At 32.7% G+C, this 24,656-nt stretch overlaps 1 long non-coding RNA gene across 3 annotated transcripts; it reads right to left on the reverse strand.

Moving 5' to 3' along the window:
* Positions 1-17,475: 17,475 nt before the first annotated feature.
* On the reverse strand, positions 17,476-20,617 carry LOC114316573 (uncharacterized). 3 transcript variants are annotated; one of them, XR_014343329.1, is made up of 4 exons: positions 20,333-20,617; positions 19,528-19,585; positions 19,001-19,120; positions 17,476-17,770 (listed from the first exon to the last, which is right to left on the reverse strand). It is a non-coding gene; the product is annotated as an uncharacterized LOC114316573 (long non-coding RNA). The 3 variants fall into 3 exon arrangements; XR_014343330.1 differs by lacking the exon at positions 17,476-17,770 and adding an exon at positions 17,784-18,761; XR_014343331.1 differs by lacking the exon at positions 19,528-19,585 and having other exon boundaries at positions 20,333-20,613.
* Positions 20,618-24,656: the final 4,039 nt, after the last annotated feature.

Consider the following 24,656-nt stretch of genomic DNA (forward strand, 5'->3'; position numbering starts at 1 on the left):
CAATTTGGTTGTTACTATTAGTTTTGGCTCCTACCAGTTTATTTATCAGTTTAGCTTCTTAGCTCCAAGTTGTAGACTAATTTATCTATCTGTTTGTCTTTTCTCTTGCTCTCTTTTGTTGGTTCCTCACCAACTGGCACTTGGAGCTTTTTCTTAACTCCAAGCTCCTCTTTATTGATGTAATATTTCACACTTTGTATGTTTCATCAATAAAGATTTTGTTTTTGCCAATCAAAAAAAAAAAAAAAAAAAAAGAACCAAAATTATATAACCATCGTTTTACTATTACTTGAATTTCTGCTATATAAGTCACTAAATGATGAATATCTGAATGTTGAGAAATTCCAAATGATTCAAGAACGAGAACATAATGCTTCCATATTCAAACACGAGCCACTTTCCGATTTCTACCAATTGTACATTTTAATTAGTTCACCATATTCGAATTATCTTTTATGGAAAATAACTTCCAATCATATTTTGTGAGAATTATGAAGAGGTAAAGCTTAGCGGGATGAGGGGAAGCCACATTTTGACTCTGGATGAAGTGGTGAGTTTGAAGAACATCGAAGAGTTGGTGAAAGACAGAGAAGCTATATGGGCTGCAGAGGCATGGCCTCCCATAAGAGCTACATGAATTGCTAAGCCTCCAACACAATGTGCAACCACATGTATTTTTATCAATGGCCCGTGCAAATCACGAATTTTATTGATCACTACAAAAATAAAAATAAGAGTTAAAAATAGGCCAGTTGAGTTGGTAAGTAACTACATTTTTTATATAGAATTTTATTTTTTATTTTTTTTGTTTACCAGCAGGTATATCAAATCTGCCAATGTCTTCAATGGTGAAATTGTTTGAAGGATTCAAAGGGTGTAATCTTGGTTGCAGCAGCCATGTTTCATGCCCTTCTTCTAGTAGAGTTCTAACCAAATCACTTGGTTCTGTTGGTAGCCAATAATTCTCAGTGGAATGACCATTAATTAGGAGAACTGGATTTAGTTTCTTCTTTCCTTTCCATTGCTTGCAACTGATGATAAACCCATCTTCTGCTCAATTACCAAAGAAGCAACAGTACGTTAAGAACTCTGGTACCAAAGGTAAAAAAGAGTAAATAAATAAAAAATAAAAATAAAAAAAGAGTACTGATATAGTCCATAAGGTGCTCTAGGACATATTACTATTTCAGTTGTAGTTATCCAAGAGTATTGGTTCAAGACAGTATTGGATTGAGTCGGAACAATTTAGAGAACAAACGAACTTGCAAGTTACGAATCTATGGATTGTATACTTCTGACTACCTATTTGTATCTCGTGGAGAATACTGTCTTGATAAGGTTTTTGGTGTAATTCTGAAGAATTGAATTCCTTGTGACTCCCTCGTGGCACCTGCAAAATGTAGGTTTTGAAAAGATTCTGTAATAGCACACCAACAAACCTTCTTCTCATGTTCCCTTCTAGGCTTATCAAGCACTTCAGGAGCTCTATCATGGAAATACTAAGCTTCCCTTTCAAGTTCAGCATATTTTCCTTGGAACTGTCTATTCAGACTTTATTGAATGTCACATTCATTGTCGTTGTCTCCCTCCATGCAGTTGATCCAAAGAGATAAGGATTCATTATCTTCTTCCCTTCAAGAATGTATCTGTATGAAAAATACTTTCTATTATGTGAAAAACAAATACCATAAAAAATAATGTCAGAATGAAGATAAATTTCTAGTTTAGATCATATCAGACCTTGAACCAGAAGAAGCAGCAAGAAGGAGAGTATAGTGCATACACTACGTATACAGAGTTCTTTCACCAACTTCACACAAATCTACTTCCCCATCTACAATATGTAATTTATCAGACTCAAAAGCACTAAATAAAACATATCCTCCAACTTTACCCCTTAGCAGAGGATGAGATAATCCGATAAGTTTACTCTTTATATCCGATTACTTCCAAGTTCTAGAGTTCATTTTCATCTTGAGATAAGCTACACATGGCATACCACCCACATAGCCCCTCATGGTTTCTTTAATGACAACCATTGATTTTCGATCGCTATCTAGGTTCACACTATTAATTGAGCCTGGCTTTGGATCACCCAAGTTATTTACCAAAACCATACCTTTGTCGCTTTTGTGCTTGAGAACATCTGACACAAGGTTCCTACTTAAATGCTCAGCCACTGTGGCAATACTTAGACATGGATTTATGCCGAGAGAGCAAGGTATTAAGGAGGCATCACAAACATAGAGGCCGGGGTGCACTAAGTTATGAGACTTTGTGTCAAATACTTGACCATTGGGGTTACAAACTCCTTGTGAAAGGTCTGATGATGCATTGCAACCCCCTAAAAGATGAACTGATGCGTTCCGATACCTTGACATGAACAATATTCCTCCCAATTTCTTTGTAAGTTTTTGAAACACCCCAATTTTCCTTGGTAGTAAATGATCAAGGGGTGGCTGAAAGCAGATTCTGTTAGTGTCATTGTCAAATGTTATTTTTCCATCACTCTCATCATATCCCATTGCATTGAAAACCATTGCATTGCTATATTTCATTCCTAACACATGTTTTAGCGTGTCTATAATACCATGTAGGAACCAATAGCCAGAAGGCCATCCATAAGTAAAGATCCCTTTAAATAGAAGGTAAGGATATGCCACTGGAAGTACTGCACTCTGCGCCAAATGGTACCACATGTATCAATTTTGACAATAATCATAAACACAAATGAGACATGGAAGAAGAACTCCTATATATATGAACATAAAACTTCAACCTGAATTGTGAATCCCAACGAAGAGGTGTATGATGAAGAAATGGATGGGCCTGGCCTTTCCTGAAAAGGTATCTTTGTGAATTGCTTTTTGTCCAAAGCATAAGCACCCAATGGTGTAGGGCTACCAGCAAGATAAGCGACAGTGTTACCATTACAACTAAAATATGATTCTCTGAGAAAGTTTCAGTCCTCTCATTTGAGACTGGAATAGTATCTCAGTCGTGCCAAACACTCCACCTGCAGAGTGATTCAAAGTATTTTATATTTTTATTTTTAAAGTTCGTAACGTTTGTCTGACTAAAATTGTAACAAGATTTTGAGTATCTATAGCTATGTCATATTACCTGAAAGGATAACAAAATCAAATGCAACATAGTCAATCTCATTGAGGTATATATGCCAAAGCCGCCTTTTTTTCCTGCTAACTTTGTCTTCCTTTTCACAAATGTAATCTGGGTTCTGTACCACATACTGAACTTGGCATTGTGTTTTGATGGTACATCCTGCCTGAATCGCACAAAATCTGATTTTAGGATAGAAGGGATTAGCCCACAAGGTACAAACATTCACTTGCAACCTACAAAGCACGGGTGCAAGTACGGATACTAGTATGGATATGTTAAGGGTATGCGGATACATCAAACCTAAAAAAATAAGATAACGGTACGGTTGAGGTATGCCAATAAATTTATTATTTTTTATAATTTATAGTTTGAGATTCAACTTACAAATTAAAGTTTACTACCAAAATTGTAAATCAAAGTATTATATTATAGCGGGAAAAAATATCAGAATCATACCTTGTAGCGAAGAACCTCATGGGTATATCACGTGCTTCCAAAATCTGAACAACGAACCCAGCAGTGGAGTGATACTACAAAATGAGTATCACCCACACAAGTCACAGTGCAAAATGACTTGATCGTTGTTTTATGGGAGAGAGTCAGAGAGAGAGTATGGGAAAAATGGTTATGGGTAAAAACCACATAACGTATATCTGAGATGCGTATCTTATAGATTAACCATATAATCTGATACATAACCACATATATATCAATCTATCCATCTATCCAAATCTATTGATATGATAGATATAGATATCCTGAATGGTTATCCAAATAAGTTTTGAATTCAAATTCAAACTTATATGGATAAGGTTCAAAAGGTTTAGGTTCAAAGGGTCATGCCACATGGGCGTCCAATTTCTAACATCTCCCACTCACACACGAGTTGGCATGACACTACCACATCTCTTATCTCAATCTCCCCAAAAAAGAACAATCTCATACTACCCAATGCACCGTGCGACTACTGAGAACACCTGCATGTGGGAGCTCTATACTAGAAACTCAAAATGAGTCAGCATAGAGACATCAATCCAAAAAGAACAGAAATAGCGTCTCATATACCCCAGACCCATCTAATTACACCGGTCCAAAAAACATCTCTAATCCCTCAAAAAGAGCATGTTTGACCCTCTCAATTCTTGCAATATATTCACACTCAATTCGCCTCTCATACAGAGCGATGTGAGTTGCCGGCAGTGAATATACAACAGTGGTGTAATACTAGATGATCTTCCCTTTGCCCTCATGCCATTTAGTTTAGGATTGACTGGTTTCCCAGTGATGTCCCTTAAGGCCGAATCATACATGGTCGCAGGCAACATACCAAAGTAGCAGAACATCAACCCCTTACCTTATGACATAGTCAAAAGTCACAAAAGGGTACATAAATGAGAGTCATATCAATAATGACACGTAAGACTCACACGGTGAGGAAACGGGGATTCATTCTCTCACCTCATTACTCGGTCGCCAAGCACATATAGTATGAATACATGCTACAGTGGAGTAACTCTTCCATAAAAAGTGACGTCATACTCAATACACCGTACAGATATTAGTCTAGTCGCTTTCTAGTGCCTAACCCGAATTCTCTATTTGCTCGCCTTCCAGGCGCCAAATGAGATCTCGCATCTGGCTAATCATAACAAGCACAACATGGAAAGTGGGTACTAACATCCATGTTTGGTCCTTAACACGACCACATCTTGGTTGTAACCAAGGCGACATACATAGTGGATTATTTAAGCCTCTCTTGGCTCTAAATAAAAATAAACCACTAGTCTCATCCTTGCTCACTCCCAAGCGCCAAGGGCGATTGCTCGTGTGAGTGAGCCAATCTTGCCTGCTGACATCATCATCTGCTAATCATTATGACACAAACCATAATAGTGTCAACATCCCATCATCTCAAAATAAGTGATCGATTTAAAAAAAAAATTGACCACAGCTTGCGCAATTATAGATTCCAAATATAAGCCTTATCAGCACTTCTTGCGATAAGTATATACAACGGAATCCACCATATGCGCCTCACATGAAGTGATTTAAGATCACTACCTCTTGCGCAATAACCTCTCTAAAGATATTTTGTTGACCAATTTGCGTTCATTCTTAATGCGCCCAACTAGCGCAGATGCGCCCAACTAGCGCAGATGCGCCCAACTAGCGCATTGAATCTTACAAGGAGCAAATTAATATGCTACTAGTAAAGCATTTTATCCACAGTCTAATGAGCAAGGTCAATGTCTAAACAACTCAGTTGACCATTTACCAAAGATAACACTTATCATGCCGAATACGCCCACATAGCGTACTTTAGGCTTCCACAACAAAGAAAAGATCAAGGAATATAGGTCATCTGTTTCTTCCAAAGACAATCCGAGGATTCACTCAATAGCTAAGACTCTGACTTTTACCGATAGGTAAGTCAATGGGTTTGCAATTTTGCATCTAGAATCGTTCTAGGATATTCTTTATGTAAGTCATCGAAGAAAAAACATGAATTCTCCCAAAGCAATCCCTAAGGATCGTACATCTGAGCATATAAATTACATCACCCATGTCCATCATATCTAAAATAGAGGACTTCCCACCCTAGGTGGCGACAACCTTATAAATTTCTGGCTCATAATGACTAAGTAAGGAAAAACTTCTTTTGGACCATTGACGAAATCTAAGAACCACTATTTGGATAACTGTTTTAGGCTGTAAAAGATTTATTGGAACTAGCAACCTTTTTGCGCTCCTAACTTTTCACCATAAAAGCAGAAGGTAAATCCCTACGGATCTACTTATCCAATTCTCTAACGAGAAAGTTGGGTCACAATGTCCACAAATCAATGTTCCGAACTTATGCTAATCATAGCCTAAGTCAAAATAACCTCACTCCCCAGGGGGAAGTCTTCTCATGGTCTACACTTTCCTCAATGGTGCGACCTTTCGGTATCTAGCGAGCCTTATGCCTCAACAATGACTATCCAAATTATGCATAACTTTATAACAGTTTTGCGTCATAATGGAAAGTCAACCAAATTATAAAAATAGTTAATCCTCAAAGACTTTGTCTTAAACTGCGCAACATTGATCCACTTTCTAAAAATATGGGACTAGTGCCTTAGGCATTATCCTAGGCTCTTTATCATCTTGCGGAGCAATCATGAATGTTTCCCTCTCAATCACCCAGTGATGACGTGGAAAATTTTCACAATCGCTACCACGCAACTAAGAATGTAGAGTATTCTTCTCTAATGGAGTAATCCATTAGTAGGCACATCGCTCCCACTGTCCCTATGATATTGGAAATTTCTTTCCATTCTCAACTAGGCTACATAGAGCGCTATGCTTAAAATTCTCTATCTTATAGAGTTCCAAAAACTCTATTCACGTCACCTTTACTAATAAAACTTTATGTGACTTAGTTACACTACCACAAAGCTGCTTACCTATATGCACATGACCCGGAGGGTTTGCATGACCGCATACAATAATGCGCCACACGACCCTTTGTGCTTACAAGACAGCATACAATAATGCGCTATAGAACCCTAGGTCTTAACTTCGCAATCTTATGAGAAGTAAAATAAAGATAAGCTGCTTAACGGTTACAGATCGCCTATAGATGGCTCTCCGCTAACCTATTATTCAAAATGAAGTGTAAAATCTGATATGGAGGGCACTTAGTTAGGGATATAGGCAACAAACTAGTGCAATTTCCAATTGGGAAACATTTTGTGCCATTATCCACCTAACATTAACAATATTTAATTCCTTATCTCTACTATACCATTGTGTTGTTGAGTACTAGGAATAATCAATTTTCTAAGCATCCATCTCTCTTCACAGAGTTTTCGAAAAATAACTCAAATAGATACTCGCCACCTTAGTCAAAACTAAAAGCACGAAAGCTGTTATCTAATTGATCTCAACCTCATATGTGCAATGTCAAAATTCATCTCAAAACTTTTGACTTATGGGAGATCAAATAATCTTGACTCAGATGTGTATCGTAATCTATAAATGTGTCGAGATTGAGGCTTAGCTATCATACCCTTACACATATCTAGTCACAAATATCATAGTGGACTAAATGCGCCAAAACAAATGACCTTATACGGCTTTCCTACTTACTTGTGCGCACCCATTGCGAACAAAGTTACCCTTTCACATGAGAGCAAGATGTCATAAGCGAGTGGGCCCAAGAAGGCCTACTCAAACCGTCGTGTCATCATCTCATTAATGTGATTAAGTATAATAGGCCACTGGTTCATGACCAATGTCATAAACTAATTCTGGTCATCTTAATGTGTGAGTTCTCGAAGACAAGTTTTAAAGGTTTAGGCCCAACTAGGTAATGACTCATGACTAATTCATATTCACTAGATCATAAAAGGATGTCATGGAGATATCAAGTGCGTCTAAGTCGCAAATTTAACTAGTAAGTGCTAATCCCCTGCACCTTCAAGTCAATTTTATTCTCTATACACTTTATTGCATCTAGTTGAACGATGACGATACTCCTCTTGCCATATCTATTTCTCGCTTCATAGTTACTTGCAATTAATTCTACTATCCACAAGAAGGAGAGAATAAGCTATCAACTATGACAGCTCCAAAGTAACTTAAGCGTGAATTAGGCTAAAGAGTCTAATTCAACACAATACTCTCACAAGCGATGCGTCAAATTCTTAGAGTCATAACAACCTTGTCGACCTTGACCTTTTCATTACTATGCCGCAACGTTTGCGCTTAGTGCTAAACGTTATTCAAAAACGTTAGCCTAACTAAGGAATCATACAAAGAAGCCCCTCCTCATGTCTCACACTCAAGTGTGGAAACAGTAAGTGTCCAGACTTAGACAAGTTGGCAATGCTAATAGATTTTACAGTTTCTAAGCGCTAATCTTTTCACTTAGTGTTAATAGATTTTGCAGCTTCTAAGCACTAATCATTTAACTTCACGTGATATTTCAACGCACACTATTATAGTGCATGAAATTTTGCTCCATCCACTCCCAATAATTGGGTAGAGAGCAAAACACTACTTATACTGGCTATTCGTCTTACACTTAATGACTAATTTATTTAAGCTCGTATTTCTTGGATGACGTGACTCTTGAATGTTACTTCATCTAATGATGTAACATTATTTACAAGTCAAATTACAAAGTCAATCCGCACAGCTCAATAGTCAAGATCATATACAGATCTATTGAGGGCTTATTAATTTCATAACTCCAAAACTCGCCAACTAAAACTACGTAGCGTGCCGCTAACCATAGCGTACACATTAGTTTTTATTATGCCAAACAAGGCAACAAAATCACGGCGACTTTGAGTCATGTTTCCTTACTTTGGCTCAATTAAGACTTGACCTAAAGTCTCCAAGACTTTTGTTCATCTAAAGAATGTGATTACATTGTTCACATTTGAACATCTTTACTAAGTCTAGGTCAACCAATTAACTTCCATAAGCTAAGTCAATTTAGAGAGAAATTCACATTGGGATTAATTTGATTAACAGAATATAATTTTGCCACAAAAATCTGAATTAAATAGTGACAATATTACACAAGTCGCAAGATCGAAAATCCGCTATGCTCATAATCATCTCTTGCGCCACAGGTGACAATTATCCAAAATTTAATTTAATTTATGCGCAAAATATTAGTTTTCGGGAGTTAATCTACAAAGATTTCTCTCAACCAAATAACCTCCCACTGACTATGGCATGTCTAAAAGCATGATAAAATATTCTAATTCCATACAATAGCATCATAATGTAGATTCACAATCAACTCATGCTATGTTACATTTAATAACGGAATTAAAATAAAAAAATAATTAATCATGCTATTCTAATTACAATATATGCAAAAAAATAACAATATGTTGTATTTAATATTCAGATTATGCCATAATAGAAAGTATATCATTCTGAAATTTTCCGAAATTTTTCTGAATTTTTCTGAAATTTTTTCTGGAATTTTAAATATCTAATAAACACACATAAAATTAGAAATAAATATTCCAGAATCTGGTAAAATGCAATAACCATACCAGTAAATAGTAAACTACAACAATAGTCTACAATAAAAAATTCAGCCTCAGAAACTTAATCATGCAACACCAGATGCATTTTAAAGCAGAAATAATGAATTATTATTTCAGGAAAAATAATTTTATTTTCATAAAATTTTCAAAATTTTACAGAAGATAGAAAATGTAATTCTGAATCTAACAGTACCAACCATGCTTAAAACAAAGCTATAACAAATTACTTGTGACCATTTAACATAATTTAGAATTAAAAACAGAACAAACAGAGCCTTAGAACCAAGCCAGCTGGGAAAAACGACTCGGCTCGGCTCGGCTCGGCTTGCGCCGCTCAACTCAGCGCAACTCGGCGCAAGACGGTTAAACGGCGACGCGGCGCATGGCGCACGCGTGGCTGCGCACGAGGCGCGGCGCGAAGCGGCTCAGCTAACGCGCACGTGGGAAGGGCGCCTAGCGCGTGGTGGTGCGTGGAAGCGCGTGGAACCACTAGGCGGCGTTATATAGCACGTGAGGCACACGCGCCGCCTTCCAAGGCGTTTTCTGGTCTAATTTTGGTACTGTCGGACTCCACTTTTCACAATAAATACATTTATAGTCTCAAAAATAACATTTAATGGACATAAAAATGAGATGTATCACATTCTCAATCTAATTTTCATACAAATAATATGTATGTATATTTGTATAAAATTATACACATATTTTATCGCATACAACTAAACACGAAAATACCCATATTAGGCTCTGATACCAATGTAAATCAAAGTATTATATTACAACGGGAAAAAATATCAGAATCATACCTTATAGCGAAGAATCTCGTGGGTAAATCACGTGCTTCCAAAATCTGAACAACGAATCCAGCAGTGGAGTGATACTACAAAATGAGTATCACCCACACAAATCACAGTACAAAATGACTTGATCGTTGTTTTATGGGAGAGAGTCAGAGAGAGAGTATAGGAAAAATGGTTATGGGTAAAAACCGCATAACGTATATCTGATATACGTATCTCATAGATTAACCATATAATCTGATATATAACCACATATATATCAATCTATCCATCTATCCATATCTATTGATATGATAGATATAGATATCCTGAATGGTTATCCAAATAAGTTTTGAATTCAAATTCAAACTTATATGGATAAAGTTCAAAAAGTTCAGGTTCAAAAGGTCATGTCACATGGACGCCCAATTTCTAACAAAAACTAAAAGGAGAAATTCTAAAATCAAAAGAGAAATCATTATTCAAACAATAACAATATCAAAGCAAAATCCATAAGCTATATTAACGCCTTTAAATAGCAAAAATTACAAAACAAAATTTCATATTTCAAAAGCAAACTAAGCAAAATTTGAAAGCTTGAAATTTCAATCTTCACTTCCATCAACTTCATCATTGAATAATAAATCTTTCACTGCACATCAAGCAAAGGATTTGCAATTTCAAATAAATTAAAACTCTCTAATAAATTAAATATATCTTCACCAATATCCCATAACTACCCATCCCGTGCCTATAGAGTATCAATTGCCAAAGAATATGTAAAATATATCCGGTACGTATTTTGAATACCCGATATGGATGTAGCCCTATCATTATGCATATTAGTACCAAATATGAGTAACGCAACATTTTTGAAATACTTGTGCTTCATAGCTTGCAACTGATTCAATTCACTGTGTTCATGTAACATTTGATGTACAACGCTATTGGAGAATTGGATTCATTTTGTGGATGGTAAGCATCATGGCAGTTAATCATATGGAGTTAGTTTTTCACATATATTGAAAATGACAAGGCATTACTCTCTCTCTCTCTCTCTCTCTCTCTCTAATTTAAAAAAAAAAAATGAATAAGAGGATAAAAACCTGGACTGAAGAAACCAAATAATTTTTGTCTGTAGAATTCTTGGCATTATAAGGACAACCAGCAAGACAATTTCCACATGCTAAGCAGCTGCCCATCTCCTGAAACTTTGATGAATTGGATGACTGTTCTTCTATATCAAAATTCACACTTAGCTTCAATGGGTCACTGGTTTCTTTGAACCCATCTTCTTCAACTATTCCCTTCATGATCTTGGCATTAGGATACATGATGGGAACACTCTGTATTCTCAGCATGGATGAAGCAGAAGCTTCACACATCTCCCAATCTTTTTCCCATTCTTTAGGCCATTTTGGATTCCTTCTCGCGCGGATTGGGGCCGGTGTCATCACTCCTGCATTCATGAGCTACAGCTAAAGAAATCATAAGTCATAACTAAAATAATATTATAATTTATAACTAAATAAGAAAATTGGTTAAGAAAATAACATAATTAAGGGTTCATATGGTATATTCTTTAAAATATATATTAGAATTGCTCTGTTATATCTACTAAGAAATAAATACGGAGGAGGATTTCCTCTAGTATTGATTTTGGACTATCACGGCTTTTGTTTCGATAATATGAACCACTCATTTTGTTGGACACTTTGTGTATTTCATCTATATAAAAAATTAAGTCGATCTGATAACTGTAACTTGTTCAATTTATTATATATTTAACCAAAAAAAATTATTATTTATTTTTAAAAGTATAATTTTTTTAAAAAAAAATTTAAAAATATAATAAATGGAATAAGTTACAATTATCGGATTGATATATTTTTTTATATGTATGAAATACATTAATTGCTTAACAAAATAAATTATTCAAATTATCAAAACAAAATTTATAATAAGTCCCAAAAATTCAATAACACTCTACAATCCAAAATCTCGACCGAAAGGGATCCGCCTCCAATAAATATATTGGTTATTTAAGGGAAGTACAATTTTATAGTTTTGCATTCCAACTTTATATTTGTTCATGCATCCTCTACTTTAGTCATTGAGTCTAACATATGCTTACTGATTTCAAGTTCCATTTCTCAGCTTCGTTTGTCACATCTTTTACCCTTTTTCCAAAAAAAATAAAAATAAAATTAAATAATGCTCGGTTTGACCCTAAAATTGATAATGATGCTACCAGTCGCTGTGGTGATGATAGAGTTCGTGATTGGTAGCAATTTCAGTGGTGGTGATGGTAGTAAAACCCTTATATCATATTGGTGATGAAAAATATGTTTTATTCACTTTCTTAATTTATATTGTATCAAATTAAGACTATAATTTGAGCGAATTTAATTTGAACAACTCGAGCCTAACTTGAATTTTTTTTAGAATTTGGAAGATATTTAAATTTGATATGGATTTAAGTAAAAATTTAAAAGTCCAGAGTTAAATTAGACCGGCTTCAGTAAAAATATTAAACAACTTGAACTCGAATTATATATATATATATAAATATTAAAATATTTAATATATATAAATTATTAATTATTAGATGATATTAAAATAATTTATATTGTTAAATCATATTAAATACAAGTAACATAATACAAAATCTTATCTTTTTTATTCTCACTCATAAATTATAAAAAGTACCATAGCGATATCTATTTTACATTATATAAATTATTTATTTTCATCTTATTAATGATTTTCTAAACAAATATAAATTAAATCTAATTTTAACAATTTAATAATTTATCTGAAAAAAATTAAAATTTACGTGCAATTTGAATAACTCGGGTTGAACTCGGGTTAGGTTTGAATAAGCAATTTCAAGTTACAATTTTAGTCTAAACAGATCTTAACACAATTTGAAATAAATTTAAATAACCTCTCAATTTGACTGAACCCGTTCAAATTGCGTCCTTATATCAAATGTAAAAAATATATATAAAAGATAAAAATAAGAATGCTAAGAACATAAAGTACAAAACACACATTCACATCTTGGACCTGTCATACAAAGATAAGTGGAGTTGAGATCTTCTCCTCGAGCTCTCTCCTTGTATTCTTACTTACAACGGTAGAGATATATTTTGAGTTGATCTAATGATTCAGATTTGACTATTTAAAAATATAAAAATAATAAAACAAATTCAAATTTGCTTTTCGTATTCAAATTTGGACCATTGGATCAACTCAAAGTATATCTCTACCATTACAAGTTGGAAGGCAAGGAGAGAGCACAAGGAGAGGATCTCAACTCAGATAAGTGAGTGTATGTGATTGCGCAATCTGTTTGCAGTTAGGAGCGTGCACGGCCGGTTTCGGACAATTTGAGCGTGAAATTATAAATTGAATAGTGGATTGATGATTTTGTAAATTGATAAATTATGATTTAAGCGATTTTTAACGGATTGACAGATTGAAAAATATTTTAATTAATTATCATATATTTACATAATATATAACATTTGTATAATATATAATACAAATTTGTATAATATTTTTTAAATATATAATACAAATTATTTTACATAATATGTTTTATATATAATATAACCATTAATTTATAATAAATTCCATACCTTAAATCTCTCTTTCACATTCATTTTTACATTGATATTTCATCGAAAGTTAAAAAATATATATATAATAACTATAGCGGAGCAGAGTGATTCAATTCAGTTGGCAGATTATAAATTAAAAGTTTAAACTGCAGTTAGCGGTTAAAGCGGTGCGAATTGATGCATATTGATCTCGATTTAGTAGATTGAACGGTATTTTACACAGTTCTATTTGCAGTATTGTTGCCTCAAATTAGTGTAATAATTAAAAACACAAAAATTTTAAATATAAAATCAAACACATAAAATATTGTGTTTAGTTTGTGTTTTGAGATAAATTTTTTAAAAAAAATTTAGAGAGAGAATTTAGAAATTTTGTTGGTTTGTTTGATTGTATATTTTAAAAATAGTTTTAGAGCTTAGGAGTTTGAAATGATTTAATATTTTATTATAGTTGAGTAGATGTGTGTGAGAAAAAAAAATAATTGATTGATGTGTAAGAGATTGAAACTGATATTGAAGTTTTTTTAAAAAAATTAAACTAAACAAAATTTGAAAAATTTTATCTTAGTATACAAACCCAACAATCCCATAAATGCTGAGAAAATTTTCAAGAAGTGGGTCACCTATAAATCTCATAAAATTTTGGCTATTTTTGTTTTTAGTTTTTGGTTTCATTATATATATAATTTATGTACACATAAAAATCGACACAGAGAGAATGACCTGAAATAAAGCATCTTTGGGACCAAAAGTGAAACCCAAGTTGGTGTTTTCCATCCTCACGGCGGACATAAACTTGAAAAAGGCGGTTGGGAAGTCATGAGCTTGCCATTGCCGGCCTTTCTCCATCAAACACACCTTTATTCCGGCCATTGACATCCAACAAGCAGCCACAGAGCCGCCATATCCAGACCCCACTACAACAGCATCATACCCTTCTTCATCGCAACCACCGTTAAACCACCCTTGAGAGTCCACTTTTGCCATTTCCGAGGGGTTGTTTGGGACGATCTAAATAAGTATACTTTTTTACTTTTTATAAAAATATGTACAAGAAAATAAAGAGGCGATGTGATGAAAAAAAAAATAAAAAAATGAATTATTTAGGAGATGACAAAGCACCATGTGGAATTGAGGATAACACTCAAGTGAGATGATGAGAAATGGAATTTTGAGTTTCCAGATTCATATAAATATACTAATGCATGGATGTTACTGAATATTTGTTTTTTTCTCAATGTTTGTTTCGGTGGAAGAACAGTTGTAACTACATTATTGTCAACGAAGACACCTAGTAATATCCTCTTAGGTACATTTTGTTATCAGACAAAATTATAAAAGAGTATCTTTCTTAAATATAACGATAACAACAATATAAAACGGTCTTACCTAGTTATATGCTCCTTAACTATTTAATTATTTAATTAACAATGTCCACTTTATAAACCAAACCAAATCAGTGGGATGTGGAATAAATTATAAAAATATTATTCCAAGTTATTACCAACTGATAATGAATTCAAGATAAGGATTTGACTTACATGGTTCGATTGCTCTAGATACTTCGCTGGATTTCTGTTCACAGGCAGTTTACATATGATTTGAGTTTCTACGGAGAATTTACTGAGTAATTTATTAAGAAATTGTTGAGTAATTTACTAAGAACTTACCAATAATTTACTGAATAATTTACAAAATTTACTGAGAATTTACGGAGTTATTTACCATGAATTTATTGATAATTTATTGAGCTATTTACTGAGTAATTTATTAAGAATTTTCTTAAAATTTTTTGAAAATTTTCTGAGTAACTTACTTAGAATTTATTGAGTAATTTACTGAGAATTTATCAATAATTTACTGAATAATTTACAAAGAATTTATTAAAAATTTAACGAGTTATTTATTGAGAATTTACTACGAATTTACGGAGTAATTTGCCGAGTAATTTACTACAAATTTACTGAGTAATTTACTCAGAATTTACTGAGTAATTTAGTGAGAATTTACTGAATAATTCACTCATAATTTATTGAGAATTTATTCAATAATTTATAAAGAATTTACTGTGAATTTATTAGTCTATCCATCTTCTCTTTAGCAAGACAAACATTTTTGATATCTTCTTCGAATGCTGCTTCTTCTTCTTTTTCTTTTTTTTTTTTTTTTTTTTTTTTTTTTTTTTTTTTTTCAGTCTTCTTGAGTTACCCCATCTCATACAACGCATCTACCAATCTTCTCTTTCTTTTTTTTTTTCTTTTTTTTTTTTTTTGTATTTAATTTTTTGTTTCCCCAGTCTTCTTGGGCCATCCCATCTCATACAATGCATCAACCAAGAACATAATCTTTGACATATAAATAAACAAGAATTTTTTTTTTTATTTTTCAAGTTTGTTTTATCCTTGTTAATTCACTGTTTTAGATTCAATTTTCTGAAAATTGAGTTTTTTGTTTTTGGTATTTTTTTTTTTGTTTTTAGTGAATAAAAATTTTAAGTAATTTTTTTATTTTTTTAGATGTACCTTAGATGTATCTAAAAAGTGAAATATTAGTAAAAAAATATTTTAAAAAATAATAAATACACAAAGATACGAAAAATATATTGAATTCTCGTATTTTTTTGTATTTTTGATATTTAATGAATTTTCTAAAGGTTTTTTTCACAAATATTATACTTTTTAAGTATATTTATGTTAGGTGTATCTAAGAATTAAAAAAATTACTTAGAATATTAAAAAAATTCAGTAAAAACAAAAAAACATGAAAAATAAAAATATTTAATTTTTTGAAAAGTGAATCATGAAAAACCAAACCAAACAAGTTGATTGGTATTGCAAAGAAAAAAAATTTGAAATCCAAAAGAAAATTTAAAACCCAGATTTTATTAATAATTTTTTTAGTTTTGTTTTTAGGGTCATTTTAAACAGATATTGGTATTGAATTTTTCTTGAAACCCATACAAAAATTGACACACAAATTCTACTCTATGATAGAATATAATGAAAACATTTCTCATATATATATATATATATATACATATATATGTATAGACATTGTGCAAACTGGTTTCCCTTTTGGTTTTTCTTTGGGAAAGAGGGGCGTAAAGATGGGCCTACATTCACTACAACATTTTCTTAATTTGGTGGCACTTAAAAGTGTCACTGAAGTACTTTTCAGTGAAATTTTATAGTTTTGTGACGTTTTGAACAAGTGTCATTTATATACATGTCACAGTAGATACTAGTGCCACAATAGATATTTGTAAGTGCCACTACACCATCATGACTAAAAACTTTCAATGACATTTTGATGTCATGATAGATACTATTTGTGACACTATCAAGCGCTATTAAAAAAAGAGTTAGTGACACTTTAGTAACACTTTTAAGTGCCATTACACCATCAAGGCTACACACTTTTAGTGACACTTTAATGTCATAATAGACACTATTCGTGACGTTATCAAGTGCCATTAAAGAAGACTTACAATCTAAAAAATGTCACTATATGAATTTTTAATAACACTTGTTCTCTTACAATTAATATTTATAACAACTTTATAACTGCTACTAAATTCAATTCATTTGTGCCATTAAATGGATATAAGTGACATTGGAACTTATTTTAGTGACACTTTGCAAAGCTACTATCACTACCACAAAATGTCACTCATATGTTGTTTTTATTAACACTTCTAAAAACTACAACTAAGCATGCGTAAATGCCTGTAAAAATTGAATTGATTTTATAAACAAATGAATATTAATTGTTACATCCTATATTAATTTGATATCCATTCATCCTGTAATATTTTCATAATAATAAACAAATATTACCACCATAGGATCATCACATCAAAAACAAAAACAAAAAAAATCAAATCACAATCAATTATTTATTATTGAAATATAAATTTATTTATATTGCAATAAAAATCGGTTACCAAAATTATAAAATATTCTACCACACTAACAAAGTTAAAGCTAATAGCTTGTCCAACTGTTTTGACAAGTCCATATGATTGAATCATGCTGTCATTAGGTTTGATTGGCACTTGAACATGTACCTCCCAATAGTCAGGTCCCAGTTGTTTCCTTTCTACTTCTTTAGATGTGTCTGTGCTTTTAAGTATTCCGTTTGCATCTGTTTTTGTTGCCTTAATGATACTTTTTAAAACTATATCTCCTACCTGTAAATCAAGATTTAACTACTTAAGTAATTATATATTTGCAATTAATAAATAATATTTAAAAAATAAACTAGTACAGAGTGCCTGAGTGAAGATAATCACAACTGAAAGTGATATGCATTTCTTTAGTAGATAAGCAAGTCACGCGATTTAATCACTTAATTGGTTCACCACACTACAACAAATTATATGAAAATAACAACCGTAAATATTTAGACCACATCAAATAATAGCTTAAAATATCAATAACAACCACTCAAAAAATAACAAAACCAAACACTCTAACTTACCAAGTGTAGATACCAAAATTAAGAGATGGTTTAATCACCGTTCAAATTATTAAGAAAAATTAAATTATTTTGATTGATCAAAGTCAAGGTGATCAAATTATTCAAAGCACTGGAGGTCCCACCAAAATCATGAAAGTTGACCTATTCAAATAATGAGTCATGCGTAAATCAAATGATCAACCCATTTTGACAATTGGATCAAGTAGTTATGTCAACCCAAAGATGAGGGTCCCACAACAACACATGTCAAATCCCCCAATAAATAAGAAATTGTGGAGTATCTAAAATCAAATTCAAAATCAAATAATTTCCATAAAGAGACAAACTTCTATCATTTTTGGAAATTAAAATCAATTAAATATTTGATTGAGGAGGGTTTCCAAAACAAACACCCCATTCTTTGAGCCTATAAATACATGCTCTCATTCAACCCTCCATTCCACCAAACGATATATGGTTTCTGTCCTTCCAAATGCACCAAGGGCACAAGAGGGGCTGCTTTCTACATAAATAGTTCTACTTTTCCTGACCTTTCCTCCCCTTAACTCTAGAATGAATATTAAGAGACATTTGCATACAAAGGATCAACTCGGAACCACCTGCTTGTCTAGTGTTTGCACAGCATCAGCTACACACACACACACACACACATCACTTGAAAAGAACTCTTGAGCCTCATTAGCTATTGCAAGGAAAGATTCCTACATTTTAAACCATAAATGATTGATAGTTATTATTATGGATGTTCTTTCAATTTCTCTTGATCTCATTGGATGTAATTATTTATTTTAATGATTCTTTTCTGCATGGAAAAATTACAGCTTCTTATAACAGGACAGTCCGTGATTTAACTATTCTTCATTAGGTAATTCTACATTTTCATGCATCTTGACACGCAATAAAAAAAAAAAAAAAAAAAATTAAAAAAAAGGTGGCATACCATTGCAGTATTCCTGAAGATTAGCAACTGCAACCTCCAGTCCTCTGCTTGCAGTTGCATTTCCTGCAATTGATGGTGCAGTTATGCCTTGTCTTCCAATATCTTCTTCAGCAAATGACCCTAAAATCGACAGCAGCAATTAGGTTATAATGATCACAAAGCTCTGCAAACCAATGTCTGAATGTTGCCATACAAACACATTCTCATCTCAATAAATTTAGCAGAACTAACAAAACAGAAAATATTCCTAATAACAAACTCAAATACAACAAGATCCTTTCTTCTTCGTTTTCCCCTTTTCTGAGTGTTTGTTAAGAAACATAGAAAAACAAGCTGACACAAGGAGGAAAGATGAGAAAACAATTAAAAAGAGGAAAACCCACACTAAAGAAATAAAGATTACAGGATAATAGCAGACCCAAGCAAAGATCATTCAGGCGATAAATAAATAAATAAAAGATGTGATAGAATCCATTTAAAGAAAGAATAAAATAAAAAAACTAGAAGAGATAACATTGAAATTTTACCGGAAAGAAAGCCAGACTCTGCCTTAGATAGATGGACCCAAGGAAAAACGTCACCCAACTTGCATCAGAGGATAATACATTAGAATTTACCAAATAAAGAATCGCAAATCTTGTCGTTGTTGAATATTAAGAAATAAGATAGCAATAATTGAGACTTGACTCATATTTAGACTGTGATTGCTAACTGAAATTTTAAAATATTTAAGGGGAGAAGTGGCCAATAAAAATTAGTGAAAAGAGGGAAAGGTTTTGCTCTCTGACCATATAATATTCTACATTGCTTCAATCAATTTAATGTAACTATGCAAGCCTTTTAAGGTGAATATTAAGAAAAAGCATTCGTATATGTAGGGGTGAGGAGACCCCAAACACGCCGGCCAAAACAATAAGACAAAGAAGAAAGAGGGAGCTATTTTATCCAAATCTTTCATAATTTTATACTTTTGCAATCCCATCTTAAGGAAGCACACCAAAGCTCATATAGCCAGCGAAAGGAACATTTTTAGGGCCCCATCACGAGGCTCAATGAATATATAAACCATCTCAACCCATCCATCAATATCACCAATCTCAATGAAGCATTTAAACAAATACTTGCAAGGCATTATATAAAATCATAACATAAATAAGTAATAGTAAATCACAACTATCCCTTTATATTAAAATTGTTGAAAATTAATAAATTCATGAGTTAGAAGATTACAGCCTCAGATTGTATCAAGTTTTATGAGTAAAACAAGATCATAAATAAGTGATAAAATAGACGTCTTGTGTGTGTTTGATGAAAGTGAGAAAGAGAGAATACCACTAAACTCTGATTATAGAAGATGAAAATGCAGAATTTTTGTGGAGTAGATGGAATGTAAGGATGGCTTGAAAGATAAACTTGCTTCATTATTTTGCTCCCGTCTCTTTGTCCCGCCAAAATCAAATTTTCTTCACCAATTTCAGAATTGTTGGACTTCTGCCTCTTTGTCTCTAACCCTAGCTGCTCTACAGATTTTGCTCTATAGATTCTGCCTCTTTGCCTCTTTGCCGTGTTTCCTTAGTTCGTTTGTTTCATAATATAAAAAAAGGTGGAGTAATGAAGTGAAGCATGGCTATTAGTGTTAAAATTTTATTTATTTATTTATTTATAAATAAATTTGTTCACATTTTAAATAAGAAAATAGATATCAATTGTGGTCCTTATATTTTTATTTAGATCAGTTTTAACTTTTAATAAATTTTATGTCAATTTAGTACAATTAATGATCTTGTTAGTATTTTTTATGAAAAATGATCACTGAAGATTAACTCACTGAGTTGAGCAAATTTATTATTTTGCCTCTAAAAGAATGAAATATGTCACTTACATGCATATTTGTCATTAAAAAAAATACTAAAATTAGGGCAAATTACACTATTAGTCTCTCTATTTTTGCTATTGTGTTTATTTTAATTTTTGTAATTTCAATTGAATCAATTTTAACATTGGATTTTTTATTTTGTCTCAAATTAGTCCAATTGATAGCATGTTATATTGAGTTCATTTTATTTTGTGACGTTAGATAGCTTGGAAAAATTTTAGCTTAATGGCATTTCTCAAAATGCCATAAATATTTATTTGTGACACTTTTCACTTAATCTCATAAAAGTAATTTACACCTACTTAGTTTAGTGTCATTTTTTAAAAAATGCTATTACTACTATAGTTTAGTGACATTTATCAACTAAAATAATTTATTATGTCATTCTTTTATAAAATGCCATAAAATTGATAGTATTAGATCACATTTTTTTTGGTAGTGTTGTGGCACTTCTTTATTGAAATGCCACTAAAGCCTTTTATGTTCGTGGCTCTATGACATTTTTCTAAAACATGCCACCAAATATTCTTTTTGTGACATTTTTTAAAAATATGTCACTAGTATAGTGCCACTAAAGTATGTTTTTGTTGTAGCGTTCGTTGCTTGCATGTCAATTGAACATGGGTTGACCGTGAATGTCATTTACAGTTCAACCGTGTATAATGTTATCTCTTTTTTGAGAATGCAAGGAAAAGTGCAAGTATCAGTTAACTTTTACTAAGGCCTTGTTTGGGAAGTGGGTTGGGACTAATTTAGCCTATTGAAAGACAATTAGATTAAAAAGTCAATAAGATAAAATATTATAACTTACATATATTCTAGAACGACCCTAAATCTGAGACCATTACTCTTTTCAATGTGTTTATTCCTACAAATTTGTTTAAGCTGAGTCTGGCGCTCGTGCCAATTTTTGGGCCGTTAAGTGGTTATTTTACATTTTCACCTCTAACTAGCCAATTTTGAATTTTAAAGTTTCACACTTTCACCCCTTTCATTGTGTCATATGTTGTACAAGTTTATTTGTTATTGATTTTTGTCTTGAACAGCAATTCCAAAGCTTAGCCGAACACTTTGTATAGGTTTGGTGAAGTTTAGTTCCACAAGTTTTACAATTTGATTTTATCCAAATTTCTAGGAACATTTGGTAGTGTTTGGTCTGTGGTTCCCCTCTAAACCATACAAAACCAATCCATGCTCACCCCTACAGGCCCATGACAAATATCATGGCAATCATCAACAAATAAATGATCTTCATAGGGTTGCACAATTTGATCTTACGTCGTCATTCTTTGTTCTGTTCTAGAGGAAATTTATTATTTTAAAAGTTAGTGCACTTTAAATTTCTGTCAATTCAACTAATATTTGGTGAATGAACTTTATCTCATGAGAAGAACAAATATTATTGAAACTTGCATACATCTGTTTATTACAATCAATATAAAAATTCAAACAATCTTAGTACAAGTCATGTTAGGATTAAGGCACACTCAAAAATCAGTCACACACAGAAAAGACACAAAATATTTATGTGGTTCGGCAATTGCCTACATCCACGAGAGAGATATCCACTATAGAATTTTTCCGGAGAGAGTTACAATACTCACACCTCACACACACACACTCTCTCTCTCTATAGAACTCTCACTCAAAATGCCATAAAATATTTATTTGTGACACTTGTCACTTAATGTCATAAAAGTAATTTACACCTACTTAGTTTAGTGTCATTTTTTTAAAAATGCCATTACTGCTATAGTTTAGTGACATTTGTTGATAAATGCCACTAAAATAATTTATTATGTCATTCTTTTATAAAATGCCATAAAATTGATAGTATTAGATCACATTTTTATTTATTTATTTATTTTTTTTTTTTTTTTGTAGTGCTGTGGCACTTCTTTATTGAAATGTCATTAAAGCCTTTTATGTTTGTGGCTCTATGACATTTTTCTAAAACATGCCACCAAATATTCTTTTTGTGACATTTTTTAAAAACACGTCAATAGTATAATGCCACTAAAGTATGTTTTTGTTGTAGCGTTCATTGCTTGCATGTCAGTTGAACCTGGGTTGACCGTGAATGTCATTTATAGTTCAACTGTGTATAATGTTATCCCTTTTTTGAGAATGCAAGGAAGAGTGCAAGAATCAGTTAACTTTCACTAAGGCCTTGTTTGGGAAGTAGGTTGGGACTAATTTAGCCTATTGAAAGACAAATAGATTAAAAAATCAATAAGATAAAATATTATAACTTACATATATTCTAGAACGACCCTAAATCTAAGACCATTACTCTTTTCAATGTGTTTATTCCTACAAATTTGTTTAAGCTGAGTGTGGCGCTCGTGCCAATTTTTGGGCCGTTAAGTGCTTATTTTACACTTTCACCCCTAACTAGCCAATTTTGAATTTTAAAGTTTCACACTTTCACCCCTTTCATTGTGTCATATGCTGTACAAGTTTATTTGTTATTGATTTTTGTCTTTAACAGCAATTCCAAAGCTTAGTCGAACACTTTGTATAGGTTTGGTGAAGTTTAGTTCCACAATTTTTACAATTTGATTTTATCCAAATTTCTAGGAACATTTGGTAGTGTTTGGTCTATGGTTCCCCTCTAAACCATACAAAACCAATCCATGCTCACCCCTACAGGCCCATGATAGATATCATGGCAATCATCAACAAATAAATGATCTTCATAGGGTTGCACAATTTGATCTTACGTCGTCATTCTTTGATCTGTTCTAGAGGAAATTTATTATTTTAGAAGTTAGTGCACTTCAAATTTCCGTCAATTCAACTAATATTTGGTGAATGAACTTTATCTCATGAGAAGAACAAGTATTATTGAAACTTGCATACATCTGTTTATTACAATCAATATAAAAATTCAAACAATCTTAGTACAAGTCATGTTAGGATTAAGGCACACTCAGAAATCAATCACACACAGAAAAGACACAAAATATTTATGTGGTTCGGCAATTGCCTACATCCACGGGAGAGATATCCACTATAGAATTTTTCCGGAGGGAGTTACAATACTCACACCTCATACACTCTTTCTCTATAGAACTCTCACTCAAACACATACTCTGTGTTTTTCTATGTTTATTCTTTGCCTCCTCACCTCAATTTATACAGAAAAGAGAAGGAAACAAAATCAAGGAAGAAGAGTTATTGGGTTGGTTGCCACCTGCCATCTCCCCTCCTACTTCTTGACTTGCAGCAAACCAGCCAACCTCTAACTACTCCTTCATGTGGGCTAGAACAGCTAATAATTCTCGTCCTCCACGCCCATATGGATAACTAACTTTTGTACTTGAAGTCCATCCCGGTCAGATTCTTGCAAACTTCTAGTTTGTTTCTGGTGACAACCTTGGTCATCATGTCAGAAGGATTCTTGTCTGTGTAAATCTTCACTAGCTTCATCAGCTGTTTTTCCATCACTTATCGTATCCAATGATACTGGACATCAATGTGCTTTGTACATGAGTGGTACATAGAATTCTTGCTCAAATCAATTACACTATGACTATCACAATGTACCTTGTACTCTTCCTGCTGTAGACCTAATCCTTGGAGAAATCGCTTTAACCACAACATTTCCTTTCCAGCATCTGCGGCAGTAATGTACTCTGCCTCTGTTGTAGATAAAGAAACACACTTTTTTAGTTTGGAATGCCATGAAACAGCTCCCCCTGCAAAGGTGAATAAAAATCCTGATGTAGACTTTCTACCATCAAGATCACCCGCCATATCGGCATCTATAAAACCCTC

This window comes from Camellia sinensis, chromosome 10 (assembly GCF_055761805.1).
Source record: "Camellia sinensis isolate YWXY chromosome 10, ASM5576180v1, whole genome shotgun sequence".
Lineage (NCBI taxonomy): Eukaryota > Viridiplantae > Streptophyta > Magnoliopsida > Ericales > Theaceae > Camellia > Camellia sinensis.